At 50.8% G+C, this 15,761-nt stretch overlaps 1 pseudogene; it reads left to right on the forward strand.

Annotated features, from left to right (window-relative positions):
• The first annotated feature begins 3,256 nt into the window (after window positions 1–3,256).
• Window positions 3,257–12,638, forward strand: LOC147708278 (uncharacterized; annotated as a pseudogene).
• Window positions 12,639–15,761: the final 3,123 nt, after the last annotated feature.

Raw genomic sequence — 15,761 nt, forward strand, 5'->3', positions numbered from 1 at the left:
CGTATTTCATGTTGCGTAATGGGCCCGTCCATGTCCCTCTGTGTATCCTCCGACAGGGTAGGGAACGGGAGGCCATGCAGGAGCACAGACACCTGTTCTGGGTCCTCCAAGTCAAAAGAAGCATATAATGCTCTCAGGTGGTCGTGGAACGCTTTGTTAATCTCAGATTGCGTGCGGGCCAAACCGCTGGACACGTATCTGTGTTATCACGGGGGGTCCAGTCGGTCCCGTAGCAGGCGGGCCAATAGTGTACCTGATCTATCAGCATCAGCATGCTGACGGTGTAAATACTCTTTATAATCAATGTTTCTCAGTGTCTCCAATACTTCCGTATGATCTATATTCCCTTTCTGCAGCTCCCCCTTCTTCTCAGGATCTACACTCGTCTCCCTTTCCAATATCTTTAGGCGGTTCTCCACCTCACAGAGTTTCCTGTAAATTTCCTGTCTGGATCCTACCAACTGGCCTATGGCAGCTCCCCGTACCACAACATTCATGGCATCCCATACTACTAAATTAGAAGAGGCAGAGCCCCAATTTTCTCTAAAGTAATTAGACAATGTGTCAGAGAGCGTCGCGCGGAAGGGACCATCCTCCAGAAGGAGCGGGTTGAGCCTCCAGGTAGGTACAGGGGTCGGCACCCTTCCGCAAAGGAGGCTGAGGGACAGGGGTCTATGGTCAGAGAAAGTTTTGGCTAGGTACTCTGGGCTCCCGATCCTAGAAATCTGTGACCGTGAGCATAGAAATCAGTTTATCCGAGTGTGGAGGTTGTGTACGGTGGAATAGAATGAGTATTCCTTGTAATCTGGATTCAAGGCACGCCATGCATCCATCAAGCCCCAGCCCTCCGCCCAGGTTAGAAGTACTTCAGACAGCCGTGAGGCTCCAGTCATTTGGAGGGGGGGTGTGATCTATCCAGATCCAGGCTCAGGACAATGTTCCAGTCTCCGCCCAATACCCAGGGGACGTTCGCCCAGTCCAAGAGTGCCAAACCAACTGTGTGCAGAAATTTATCCTGCACAAAATTCGGGGCGTATATACTGCCGAGTACAATTAATTCACCATCTAGGGTGCCTTTCACCAGAATAAATCTACCCTGCTCATCTATTTTCCTCTCTATCTCCTCAAATGGCGTCCCATGTCTGACCCAGATAGTCGCCCCCCTGGAGAAGGCCGAGAATGTCGTAGAGTAATTAGTACCTCTCCACTTCTTTCACAGTTTCTGGGCTTCTGATACCGTAAAGTGGGATTCCTGGAGGAAAGCAACTTGTGTGTGATGCTTAAGCAGGAAGGAGTGGATCTGGTGTCTTTTCTGTATCGGCCCAAGCCCCTGCACATTCCAGATAGTGTATTGATAAGATCCTACTGCATCAGCCATAATCATCTATTGCCAAGCATAAGAGTGTCAGTGGGCTCACAGCGCAAGCCCATATAACTAACGACCAGGAGACTACATATTCGAAAATTCCCTCCCAAAACTGAACAAACAAGGCGCAGCAAAACAACACTGCCGGGCCAAACATAAGAACAGTAAACAAATAAGTCCAAGGACGAGTGCGTTCGCCATTGGGGGGGGTGGCAAAGCACTACTATGGTCATCTGTGTATTCGCACCGGGTACCGCTGGCTCAACGGCGTACCGTCCTGGTGGCACCATGTTAGAAAAAATCTGCACGTAAACACGTACTGCAGATACCCTCACCATGTGAACCAATAGACCCACTAGGGTCGCACTCAACCAGGGTTCCCTCCCTACTCATTCCATCTCACAAGTGCAAGGAAGCAGCGGGTATGCACATTATAAACAGCGTTCAATACTTATTACCAAACCCATGGATATCTGTTTGGACTATGAGTCAACAACAACAGCAAGCAGTGAGCACAAAGTAAAAGATAACGTGCGCTGCAGGTAACCAGTCCACTCCAAACGAAGCCGTGTATCCCTTTAGTTGTCCAGCATATCATCTGCCGCTCGGGGTGTGACAGTAGGGAACAGGATCACACTGTTGTCCGAGTCAGAGGGGACCGTGCTGTCGTCTGAGTTCGTCGGTATCTTCCCCGAATCCTCTCTGAACATGCCCACCATCGCCACAGCACCAGACTGATCCTCCCTCTGTTGTTCCTGTGATGAGCCAAGTTTCCCTATGCTCCTCCTTGCATTTAGGGAGTGCTCTCTTTCTCGACCCGAGTCTCTCCCCGAGCCACCGGTAGCTATATCCTGAGTAGCGTCCTGACTCCCGTTGATGCCCATCACCTCCAGCCATTCCTCGACATCAGATGGGCTCTCGAAGAAATGTGTTTTCCTGCCATGGATGATCTTCAGTCGGGCTGGGAAAAGCAGTGCATATTTCAACTTGGCTCTTTGTAGCTTCTTCTTTACCTCCACATATGAGGAGCGCTGTTTCTGGACCGTATTGGTATAGTCTGGGTAGAGGGACACCCTTTGGTGTTCAGGCGCGCCATCAAGACTTTTCTATTCGCTTAGCCTGTATTATTCTGCTTTGCTGTTGTTTCATTTTTTTGGCTTATTGACTGAGTTGTGTTTTGTGTACCTTGCAAAGCGCCGGGACGCCCCTTTGCTGGGGCAGCTGAGCGCGGTATAAGTGCAGATAACATAACATAACATATTGGAAAAGGGACTTCTCACTGGCTTTCTGCAACAAAACATCCCTATCTCGGTAGTTAAGTAATCGTGCTATCAAAGGGTGGCCTGATATGGGCCTACCGGTCGGGATCCTGTATGCCCGTTCTACACAATTGCCGTGATAGACCCTCCATAGTAGCATTGTCTCGGAACCACTGCTCCATGAAATCCTCTGCATGGGCCCCCCTCACAGCGTTCAGAAGGCCTATGACGCAGACGTTGTTGCGGCGATTCCGACCTTTCCGCGTCCTCCACGCGGTCCATGAGGGAGGCAACCTGCTGCTGTAGTTGCTGAATAGAGGTGGATTGGTCTGCCACAGTCGGTGTGAGTTCGGAAAGGGCAAGTCCCTGGTCTTTTACCTTGTCCGCCAATTCGTCATGGTCTGCCTTTAACAGTGATAGATTTGTGGTTAGGGCCCCCAGCTGATGTTCCATTGCCGACCTAGAGTCCAAAATTTCTTTCAGGATTAAATCCAGTTTGTTCTCCTGCTGATCGCTGACGTGATCTGACCCAGAAGCACTCGGTGGAATTCTCCCTTCTCCAGTGCTCTCCGTGTTGCGCGTGAGCTCTTCACCTCCGCGCCCCTCCGCCACCTTTGCCCCCTTTTGCACCATGAAGTTCCTGAAGTGCGCCGAAGCCGTACTTTGTAAGATAGGAGTCTTCTGAAGAGAGCGAGCCCACCCTCCATGGCGGTGTATGTCAGCGGTCTCTTCCGACCTCACCAGTTCCTCCGTGAGTGTCCACTCGTCCCGGTCAATTCGCCCCTCCCTCGGGCTCCACACCGGGTCCCAAGAGCCAATATTCACAAAGGCGGAGGTCGCAAGGTACCAGGGCCTCCAGAGTCCTGTCGGGCGCCAGTGAACTCCTGCTCCCCGCCCACGGCGACACCCAGGCCAGCAGACCCGCACTCTCAGCGGGCTTTGCTCCACAGGTCACCTTCCCTGGGCCCGCAGGACACAGCCAAGAAGAAAATGAGGCAGCTCCACGTGTCTCCCCTCACCGGCAGTCTCACCTCCGCGGGCAGCCAGTGTCTCAGCAGCCCGGCTGTTCCGTCCCTCCGATGGGGTCCGGGCCGTAACTTTGTGGCGGGATGGGGGGGGGGGGGGAATTCCCAAGATCAGTTATTTCCCCATGTCGCTCTCTCTTCTGCGTCACATCACCAGTGCCTGGGAGCTCCGCGGGTTCCTCTCTTCGGTCACCCGCCCCTGCTCTTTCGCGTGCAATGTGTCAGTCCTCCACCGCTACCGGACCTCCGCAAACACGGGCCAACCCAGTCCCGTGGCAGGCCCCAGCAGACTCTAAGAGCTGGGGTCGTCACTCAACGCCTCCCTGTGGGGTCCGGGTCTCCTCCCCCTCGAGATCCTGCGGTGTCACAGGTAGGCACCTCGTAGCCGCCTCCGGTCGGGTCACACAGCGTTCCAAGTGCTCCGGAGCGCCGGACCGATCACTTCCGGTCCCGCTCACCCCAGTGGCTCCGGGCTCGCTCCAACTGCAGCTCCCGGCTTCTTCCCGTATGCGTGGCGGTAGGCCCAATCCTCTTCTGACTAACATTATGGAACACAATCTGTACGCCGATGGGTCACCGTGTCGCCGCAGGGTTCCGGCGTCGATCCGCCACCTTCCGCTGTGGGCAGGGTTCCAGCAGCCGCTTTTATTCAGGATTTGCCGCCAGGCAGACCCGAAGCACTAGCAGCAGCCGACCACATTCGTGGCTGGCTAGACACGCCCTCGTGTTGGGCATGATAGTTAATATTAGACTGACTGCTTCCAAGGCTACTTAACAATGATTTAGAATCTGATGCTAGCAATGTTCCATTCAAGGAAATTGCTACCTTTGTGGCTGAAATGCACTATCTCCCTTTCAAACGATAGTGTTTCCTTCTCACGGAAGGAAGCTCATTTAACGTCTTCCCCTGCACTCTGTATGTTGGACTCTGATACTTAACATGGATTGTTGGTAAGGGTAATCTCTATTTTTGTATCTCCGTCCCACTTTCAAAAAGGCCCCAGTACTTGGAGTGGTTCAGAGCCTTTTACCATTCCCCCTCCTGCTTGCCTTGCAGTCATGAATACAGATATTAACCTACTGCATAACGTCTGATTTCTCATCCTCCTTTTTGTGGCCGCTTCCACAAGGACAATTGGACCTGAGGCGCTCTGATATCATAAAGCTAAAGCAAGATGTTGTCTGACGTGAGGGCCACTCTGTTGCCTAACAAGCAGCAGGATACATTTATCTTGGTAATGAAATGAGTAGCTGGGTAGACAGGATGCCCAAATCAAGACTAAGAAATTAGGGAATTTTTTGAGACTTCTAAATTTGTATGTACGTAATTTTGAGCATGAGAGTCTCAACTTCCCTATTGCTGAACTGGTAGGAATTGCCTAAAATGATGATGGTGAACATGCTATGCATAGATTTTTTTATTCACATTAACTGTAGCATAGCCCTTCCTTGCTCAGTTTATCAGCTGACTTAATTGCTACTGGTGTGCCATATCCTAAAACAAATGAAGTGAGATGGGTACGCTGCCACTTGGCTGGCAATAGATCTCTTTAGCTATGCCCTGATGTACATGCTACAGTTGTTTGGAGAGTGTTAGCAAATGAGGCATGGGATTCATAGAATTGTGGGAGGTTAAAAACACAAATTCAGATTAGATTTTCTAATGTGAGGTTGATTTTAAAAAGAATACAGACTCAATAGAATTGATCTGTTTACCCTTTATAAAAATCACGATTTTTTGTACTGCTTATAGTAAATGTGCTAACAGTGGACTTTTCCATCTGCAGATTATACTGAATGACCAGCAGTTATAGTGTTTCACAACAGAATTTCTCTGCATTGCCGAGACTGAATTTTTTTTTTTTTTTAAAAGCAGTCTTCTGGCATACAGCATCATTTCACCACTTTATTTGGTAAGTAAATCTCACAATCATTCCTTTAGGCATTTAAAAGGACTTTCTCAGCATCTGAATGTCCTACCTGCCTTCCAGTGGGGGCCTGTGCTTGAATATATTTTTTGTCAAGATGGAAGTAATATGGATCACCTTGTGTTGGTCATGATAGTTTTTTCTTTTTTTAAACAGATTTTATTGTGTGAACTCACATATCATGCATATCTCTGACACCCAGAGACAAATGCCACCATCAATGTGCTAGCTATTACTTTAGACACATGCATAACAATGAATATCCCTAAACACCCCCCCACTGAAGAATTAGTGCCACAGAATGTAATCAATGCGCAACCCCCCCTCTCCCCCCTCCCACACCCTCCCTGTGTGCCAACTCGCCCACCTGACGCATAAAGTAGCAAAACATTACATGCCATGTACAATCCATACCAACTGCCACTGTTCATGGTCCGTGTCTTCATATCGTCGGGAGGGTGGCCTCCTCGGGCTGTGGGTCAAGGTCCAGACCACTGTAGTCCACCCACCGCTTCCAGATTTTGAAGTGCTTCCGGGACAGCTCCTTGCTAGAAATACAGGTTGTTCCAAGCCCATACAATAGTCCATTCCGTTCTTCCAGGCCTTGAGTGACGGAGCCTGGGGGGCTTTCCATGCTTTCGCAATATCACGTTTCGCCAGCGTAAGTCCTAACAACATTAAATGACGTTTATACCGGTTTCCCCCGACCCCCGCCATGACATGCAGCAGTGCTAGTTTGGGGTCCCTCTGTATCCTCCAGGCTAAGACTTCGTCTAGGCAACGATGGACCCCATCCCAAAACCTTTGCAACGATGCGCAGTCCCACACCATATGTAGTAATGTGCCAACTTCTAACCCACAGCGAAGGCAGTCGGGGGACGCCACTAGTCCCGCCTTCCACAGCCGCTGTCTGGTGTAATATGTGCGGTGCAAGTATCTGAACTGGATTAGCCGCAGGCGCATGGATATGGCTGCTCCCCTGGGACTCTCGAGGGCTTCAACCCAATCCTCCTCATCTAGTTCCCCGACATCCTGCTCCCAGTGGGCCCTAAGGCCACTCAGATCGGAGGAGCAATGCCGCACTAACATCTGGTAGATACGTGATAGTTTTTTGTCAGGCAGCTCACCCATGAAGATTTTCGCTTCAATGGGACTGAATTCAGGGATCTGCTCCAGGCCAACTAGGGAGGGCGCCAGGGCATGGCGGAATTGAAGGTATTTATAGAACTGGGTGTGGGGCATCCCATAGTCCTCCTGTAAATTCGCAAAGGATTTGAGGGTATCGACGGACAGAGCGTTGCCCAGGGTGGAAATGCCAATGGCGTCCCAGCCCCCGAAGCCCGTCAGGGCATCCAACTGTGGGAGCCTTCCATTGCGCCAAAGGGGGGTTTCCTGTGTAAGGACATTCCACCAACCCGTCCACCGCAGCCCCTGCCTCCACACGTGAAAGACCACCTGCGTGGCTGATGGGAGGGACCTCCGAAGGGGTGCCGCATACAGAAGCGTATTGCAAAAAACACAGTTGATGGACAGAATGCAGAACAATGTCTTACATTCACCCCAGTACAAAGATCTGGGCCTAAATCCATCATTTTTTTGCACTCCACTCCACCCTAGGTCAAACAATGGCTATATGCAAATCAGCCTTGACCCTGTGCCTCATGGGAACAGTCCAGCCCGAACTACCAAGCCATGTCTCTCCTAGACCGGAATCAAGCATCCAAGGACCGGTTTCTGGCTATCAGCCTTCTTCAGGCTGGATAGCTTGACTCCAGTGATGTGGAGAGCCTGGAACTCACGTCTGAGCATACCCAGCCCACTCGGGGTGAAAATTGCAAAAAACACAGTTGATGGACAGAATGCAGAACAATGTCTTACATTAACCCCAGTACAAAGATCTGGGCCTAAATCCATCATTTATTTGCACTCCACACCACCCTAGGTCAGACAATGGCTATATGCAAATCAGCCTTGACCCTGTGCCTCATGGGAACAGTCAAGCCCGAACTACCAATCCATGTCTTTCCTAGACCGGAATCAAGCGTCCAAGGCCCCCCGCCTATACCGGCCCCCGGCAGCGCCCCCCCGGTCACGCACAGTTTCTGACTCCTTCCCACCGGGGCCCGATCTCACCCCCGAATTCCCAACTGGGGTCGCGCAGCACTCACCACTGGTCTTCGCCGTCAAGCAGCCGCAGGCAGGGCTTCAGTAGGCACTTTCCTCCCCACCGGGGCTCTCCACTGCCGCCGCGATGGGCGCTTGGCTCCAAATGGCGGCGCACTCTGTCAGCCCCACCAGGGCTCAGTCTATGCTCATTTGCATGGGGTATCGCACCTCCCTGCAGGCTCCCAGCGGCAATGGTGATGGCGCAACGTGGTTCTGCACCCGGGGCAAGCCCCAAGGCTGTTCCTCCTCACCACAGCCACCGACCGACTCACTCCCGCTATGCCACTCCAACGTCGGTATCCCAGCTATGTATGGATCAACCGGGCCCAAGGCCCTCCAAGCACCCCACAGACCCTCGGCTGGTGGCTGCTGACTCCCCAAGGTGTCACCAGTCCTCCTCTCCGGGACCCGATTCGGTCCCCAGGAACTCACAGTACACAACAGCAGCTCGTGCAGCTCATCTCCCGTACCCCCGGACGGCCATCTGTCCCGCAAGGAGGGCCCCGTCCAAACCGCGCCGGCCAGGGCCTCCCGTTCCGGGCCCGCAGGAGGGTCAGCAGCTCTCACCACCACAGCCGACTGTTCTCAGCCCTCCGCCCCACGTCTCCAACCAAGCGCCGCATCCGTCTGGGCATGTAAGTGTAGGGCAGTGGCCCACCGCCAACATGGCCGCCCCCGGCGCGCCCCTCCTGATTTTCCGGTGGGGCGCCCCCACAACCGCCCAGGACGAGGGAGGCAATGCGGCGCAGGAGGGCCCCGGGCCACCCGAGCCCCCAGGAGAGATCGTGCGTCAGGTCTTTCCTACCGCGGCGTCGGTAGTCTCAGCCAGGCAGGGCAGCGCCAAAATTGAGGTCCCGGCTGCGCAGGCCCCACCGAGCACCTCCGGACCGGCAGCACCGCCCAGTGATGTGGTCTGCACAGAAGTCGCCACAGGAGCGCTGTCCGCTGAAATCTGCACTCGGCTCCAGATGTAGGCGCCGCACCCCTCTCCACACCAGCGGCAGCGGACACGCCCGGACCCAGCAGCCCCAAAATCGTGGTCCCGGATGCCTAGGCCCCAACGGACCCCGTGGGACCCCACCGCGTCGCCGGCCCGCTGCTCCTCCTCCCGGGTCTCTGTGGGCTGGAAATTTCACAGAGTGCAGCCCAGCGCCTCCGCCACTGATTGCCGTTGCAGGGGACTCGCACTGAAGACCAGGGCCAGGATAAATGTTCAGTAGTGTGTCAGGCTGGTCGGAGCTCAGACTCTAAACGACCGCCATGTTCGTCGGTTTGGCCATGCCCCGTTGGTCATGATAGTTAATAAAAGACTGACTGCTTCCAAGGCTACTTAAACATGATTTAGATCCTGATGCTAGCAATGTTCCATTCAAGCAAATTGCTGCCATTACGGCTGAAACGCACTTCCAAGGCTACTTAAACATGATTTAGATCCTGATGCTAGCAATGTTCCATTCAAGGAAATTGCTGCCTTTGCGGCTGAAATGCACTATCTCACTTTAAAACGATAGTATTATATACTCGCGGAAGGAAGCTTATTTAATGTCTTCCCCTGCACTCTGTATGTCGGACTCTGATACTTAAGATGGATTTTTGGTAAGGATAATCTCTATTTTTGTATCTCCGTACCACTTTCAAAAAGGCCCTAGTGCTTGGAGTGGTTCAGAGTCCTTTACCATTCCCCCTCCTGCTTGCCTTGCAGCCATGAATACAGATAGTAGCCTACTGCAGACCTTCTGATATCTCAGCCTCCTTTTTGTGGTCAGCTTCCACAAGGACAATTGGACCAGAGGCGCTCTGACATCATAAAGCTAAAGCAAGATGTTGTCTGACGTGAGGGCCACTCTGTTGCCTCACAAGCAGCAGGATACATTTATCTTGGTAATGAAATGAGTAGCAGGGTATACAGGATGCCCAAATGAAAACTAAGATGGTAAGATTAAAAAAATTAGGGCTTCTAAATTTGCCGCAGTATTGGAACTTTCATAGATTCCCATGCTTTGTATCATTCCCCGTCGTCAGAATGGGAGCCTCGATAGTATCACAACCATAGAAACAAAAGAGAAAAAATAGGCCTAGGCCTCATCTCCTTTTGTATCCTATCACCCTCTTTGTGCAAAAGAGACCAAACTTTTGTCAGGACCAATCAGAACAGCCTCACCCCCTAGAACCTTCCTGAGAGAGCTCCGAGCCTCAGATTTTTCTACCGCACGTTGTGCTAGGGAGTCTCCACTGAGCTCTGCTCAGTTTTTCTCATTCTAACTGTTATTTCTTCAAGTTTTCAACTTCAATCAGGACTTGTCTGACAAAGAGAAGAAGGCCTTATTCAGGTCCTGTGCATCTTGTGGAAAAAAGCGTCTCTTTGTGGAAGAAAAGCATGAAAGCTGTATCTATTGGTTATACCCTGACCACAAGGCCACAGACTGCAAAATTTGTAGAACCTTCTCTACTAAGACACTTCGTGACAGAGAGGGGCGGCTTTTGACCTGGCTTAAAAAAATGAAGACTCGGAAGGAGGTTCTCTCATCAGAGGAAGAGGATGCAACATCTCTGGCTTCCTCTCACAGATCCAAGAAGAGGGGTAGGTCTCCTCCAAGTTCTTCTTCTGCTGAGCCCCCTTCTAAAGCCCCTCATAAGATCTCTGATAGGTCTGGGAGGGCTAGTCCCCTTAAATCTCCTCACGGAAGTGAAAAGGAGAGGCAGGGACAGGGACAGGCTGCTGGATTACTTACAACCTCTAAGGACAAAAAGGAGGTTTCTATCTCTTCTCCTCCGTCCAAAAAGGAAAAGACTAGTGACAAACACTCTACTGGCACTCCAGGATCCGTGACTGAGAAAAAACAGCGTCCGTCGACGACAAAAACATCAGGTACGTCGACGACGATTACTTCTGTGAAACTTCCCGCTGCTTCCTTGGCTCCGTCGACGGGCTCGTCGTCGGTAGCGGTTTCAGAGTCGACGACTTTGTCGTCGTTCAATGTTCCTGGTTCGTCGACGATAACATCTTCAACATCGACGATGGTTTCTGGTAAGCTGCTGTCGACCGCATCGTCGACGACGAAAACTACGTCGACGACGACAACGACTTCGACGGCAATGATGGTGATGACGACGAGTTCGTCTACGAGACCGTCGACGATCATCCCGTCGGCGACCAAGACTCCGTCAACGAGGTTTTCTATGCCGTCGACGACTCCGTCGACAATACCGTCGACGATATCCACACCGTCGACGACGGCTCCGTCGACGAAGCCGTCGACGGGTAAAAAACTGCAAATTCCTCTGCAGAGGATGAAAATTACACCTGAGATGACGTCTCCTCGACGAGTTTCGGAACATCTGCCGATAATGCTTCTGGATGACGATTCGGAGGAGGATGAGGAAAATGAAGGCCGTTTTGGGGATGCCTACAGTCCCTCAGACTTAAATGTAAAATTACAAGAGACTGACACGGAGGAATACTATGAGCAATGTGACCAACAAATGCATCCATATGTTCCACAAGGACTACGTCCACCTGGTTTAGGACAGGACATGGTGGCTATGCCCGCCTCTTTAATTTCTGACCTGCAGTTGATGCTGCAGGACTATAGGAACAGGTTTCCTTCGGAACAGTCAAAGCAGTCTACGCAACCTCCACTTCAAGCGTTGCCGCAAGCGCAACCAGTAGTCGAACTTTCTCCCTCGCAAGTGGTGTCTCTCACACCACCAAGGTCATTCCAAGGGTCCTTTCCCAGACACCGGATCCAGGACCCTCCTCTCCTATTCAGCAGGATACCTCTTCGGATGATGAGGTGCAAGTGGATCCCTTGACTGATCAACTACAGGACCCACACTTCGATCAAGGAGACAGTGGGTTGCAAGATCCAGACGCCACTGGTCGGGATACTTCTATTTCCCCTCCAGTCGATATAGGGGGGTTCCATAACCTAATGGAGAGAGCTGCAAAGAGGTTTGGACTACCAATTTCGAAGGAAGTGTCTGAATGCTTCCTGTATGACTTTAAAGATCAAAATAGAAGGTTGGTCAAATCCATTCCGATTATTGAGCATGTGTGGGAGGAAGGTATGAAAATAATGCACAATCCAGCCACGGTGATTCCAGTTCTCCCCAGGTTGGAAAGGAAGTATAAGGCTCCAGATGGCAGTTCAGCTTGTCTTCTTGGTCAGCCAAAGCCTGATTCGGTGATATCACAGGCTGCTCAAAGCAAGTCCAAGAACCCATCAAACCTTTGACTGCTCCTCTGGACAAGGACGGTAGGCGCCTGGATAACGTGGGGAAGAGGTTTTCTTCCATGGCCAGCTTACTGGTTCGTGCAGCAAATGCTCTCGCCATTCTAGGCAGATACGATCGCCAGATGTGGTGTGACATGGAGCCGTTTGTGGAACAACTGCCAGACTCCACGAGAGAAGAGGCAAAGAGGGTTCTGATGGAGGGAGAAAAATCATCCTCTGAAGTTATCGACTGTGCTATGGACATAGCGTCCACGGCTTTTCGAGCATTGGCAGGGTCAGCTGTGCTTCGTCGCCAAGGTTGGTTGAGAGCCACCTGGTTTCGTCAGGAGGTCCAAAATAAGATCCTGGACCTCCCATTTGATGGAGAGATGCTTTTTGGTAAGCATGTTGATGATGCCCTGCAGAATATAAAAAAGGATACGGACACGGCGAAGTCTTTGGGATCACTCAACTACCGTAAGGTCCCATTTAAAGGCGCTTGTGGCAGAGGTTTCTCTTCATATAGAGGCAACACCCAACAGAGATATTCCTCTCAGTCTTTGCAATCTTATAAGACTCAATATTCAAATCAAAGGCATGGACAATCGGCTTCTTACTCTCGCCAAACTCCACAAGGACGTCAGAACCGTCAGGGACGCGACAACACCAAGAGACAATAGTGGCCTCCTGGCTCTACCTACAGTTCCTCCTCTTCCAGTCACATCAGTGGGGGGCAGGATATCATTTTGCCTGGACAGCTGGAAGTGTATAACATCGGACCAGTGGTTCCTGAATATCGTTCAGAGTGGCCATACATTGGAGTTCCAAGACCTTCCTCCAACGAGAGCTCCGGGCGCCACCCGCACAAAATATCTGGGACTGCTCCACCTCGAAGCCCACCAATTGTTCCTCAAAGGGGCAATAGAACTGGTACCTCTCTCTCAGAGGGGCAGAGGTTTTTATTCCAGGTTCTTCCTGGTTCGGAAGACGGCAGAAACTTTGCGCCCCATACTAGACCTACGAGAGCTCAACATTTATCTCATCAAACTCTCTTTGAGGATGGTCACTCTCCAAGAAATTCTTCCTCTTTTGAACCCAGGCGACTATTTGGCATCCCTGGATTTAGAAGATGCGTATTTCCACATTCCAACACACCCAGCTCACAGACAATATCTGCGATTCACAGTGGGAAAGAGCCATTTCCAATTCAAGGTGCTTCCGTTTGGCCTTCGGTCTGCACCTCGAGTATTCACCAAAGTGTTGGCACCAGTAGCAGCTTTTCTAAGAAAACAATCCCTGGAGGTTTTCCCTTATTTGGAGGACTGGCTCGTCAAGGCTCCATCTTTCAAGGAAACCTCTCAAGCTGTTTCGACTTGCATTCAGTTGTTCAGTCACCTGGGCCTTCAATTGAACAAACACAAGTCAGTTTTACAGCCCTCCAGATCCACAAGGTTCCTTGGGGCCATTTTAGACACGACGCAATGCACAGCTCGTCCTTCAGAAGAATGTCAACAGAAGTTGATCATAACGGCTCGCCAACTGTTCCGCAAGAAATGCCTTTCAGTCCGGCAATACAAGTCCCTGCTCAAGTCGATGTCATCGTGCATACCATTAATAACTCATTGCAGGCTGCGAATGCGTCCTCTGCAGGAGGAGCTAGACAAACAATGGTGTCAGGCAGAGGGATCATTCAACGACAAGGTGTTGGTGACACCAGAAATGAGAAAGGCATGCAAATGGTGGCTAGTGCAGGACAATATCGCACAGGGTCTGACGTTCAGAGTTTCACCATCCCCTCTGATCATGACAACGGATGCCTCTTTGGAAGGCTGGGGATCGGTGCTCCGAGAGCTTCAAGTCAGCGGGCACTGGAGTCCAGAACAACGTCAGTGCCATATACATTTTTTTGAGCTAGCGGCCATTCGTTTGGCTTTGCAGGCTTTCCTTCCCAGAGTCCGAAATCATACAGTGCTGGTCCGGACGGACAATACGACGGCCATGCACTACGTCAACAAGCAAGGAGGAACGAGATCGCAAACTCTGTCCAAAAAAGCTCAGAGGATCTGGGATTACGTGATTCTAAACAACATCAATTTGAGATCCGAACATCTGGCAGGCTCTCTCAATGTCAAGGCGGATGCCCTGAGTCGCAAGACAGAGGTGAATCACGAATGGGAGTTGAATCAATTCACTCTGGAGAGTGTGTTCTCGGTCCGGGGGACACCAACCATCGACCTTTTTGCCTCTCCGGTGAACGCCAAATGCAGGTTTTACGCAAGCAAGGTTCACCATCCGGAATTTCTGGGGAACGCCCTTTCGATGGCCTGGTACAGCGCATTCTTTTACGCTTTTCCACCAATTCCCCGCATTCCTCGAATACTCAGGAAAATGAAAGCGGAACCGTGCAAGATGATTCTCATTGCACCAGCTTGGCCCCGGCAGTTTTGGTACACAGAACTCATTCTACTCTCCCAAGCTCATCCAATTCGCTTACGACCAATTCCTTCCCTATTGTCGAGGAATCAAGGACAAATTTACCATCCGGATCCGAGATCACTGCACTTGACAGCGTGGCTCCTGAACACAGAAAGTTCCGTCATCTGAATCTCTCCCAGGAATGTAGGGATGTTTTGTCCCAAGCTCGAGCACCGAGCACTAATAAGACTTACAAGGCTAAATGGAAGAGGTTCTGCCTGTGGTGTCAGAGACAAGATCTCCATCCTTACAAATCTCTACCTCATCAACTTTTGCCATATATACTATCATTGGCAAAGTCTGGGTTGGCGCATTCATTTGTTAAGGTTCATCTTGCAGCCATATCGAGGTTTAGGAGCAGTTCTTCAGGCCCTTCCTTATGGTCCTCTAGGTTTATTAAATAATTCTTAAAAGGCTTGTTTCGAATGTATCCTCCAGTTTGCCCTCCTCCACCAGTTTGGCAACTCAATCTCATCCTGGCTCAACTCATGAAAGCCCCTAAGCAGTCATTTGTTTATACTGCGTTTTTGCGCTGTTCTGGTTTTTAAACTGAAAGAGGCTTACAGCTATTAAAGTTTCCTTACTGTGAGTTCTCTATTCTATTTTAACTTCACTTTTCCCTACACTTTCACCCTTTGCACTGCACTTGGTCCCATTTGGTGATCCCACGCATGGTCAACAAGCGATTGTGGGCTTGACCCCAGTCCTGCCAGGCGGATCTGGAAGTAGTCTCAATGATCTAGAGACACCCCAGTCCAGCCCTGTGGATGACCAGATGAGAAAATAAGATCACCAACAAGATTTTGATGGTAATCCATCTCTGGATCTTGGGTCTCACCTACCTTTGCTGGTGGTCACATGCGTAGGATTAATAAACTCTATAAAAAGACCATTTTTGTTATTCCAACTAGTATTTTGATGACTTAATAATCCGTATGGTCTCTTGAGCACACTTGTCTCCTTTGCTTTTTCAGACCCCCAGGTTTCTTTGTATTTGTAGTATGTGTATCAGGGGATGACAACCTGGGCAGGTCTCCAACTTCCCTTAGACCCTCCAACCCCCGTTCGTGTTGTCTCAACTCATGAAAGCCCAGTTTGAGCCGGTGCACAAGGTGGACTTGAAATTCCTGTCTTGGAAACTTGCCCTCCTCTTAGCTCTAACATCAGCGACAAGAGTGAGTGAGCTTCAAGCCCTCTCCATAGTGCATCCATTCCTGCAATTCAAAAAAGATGTGCTTATCCTTCGCACCAATCCGAAATTTATTCCAAAGGTGCCGTCTGAGTTCCACTTGAATGAACCTTTGATTTTAAAGTCTTTCTTTCCGCCC

This window comes from Lissotriton vulgaris, chromosome 6 (assembly GCF_964263255.1).
Source record: "Lissotriton vulgaris chromosome 6, aLisVul1.2, whole genome shotgun sequence".
Taxonomy (NCBI): Eukaryota; Metazoa; Chordata; class Amphibia; order Caudata; family Salamandridae; genus Lissotriton; species Lissotriton vulgaris.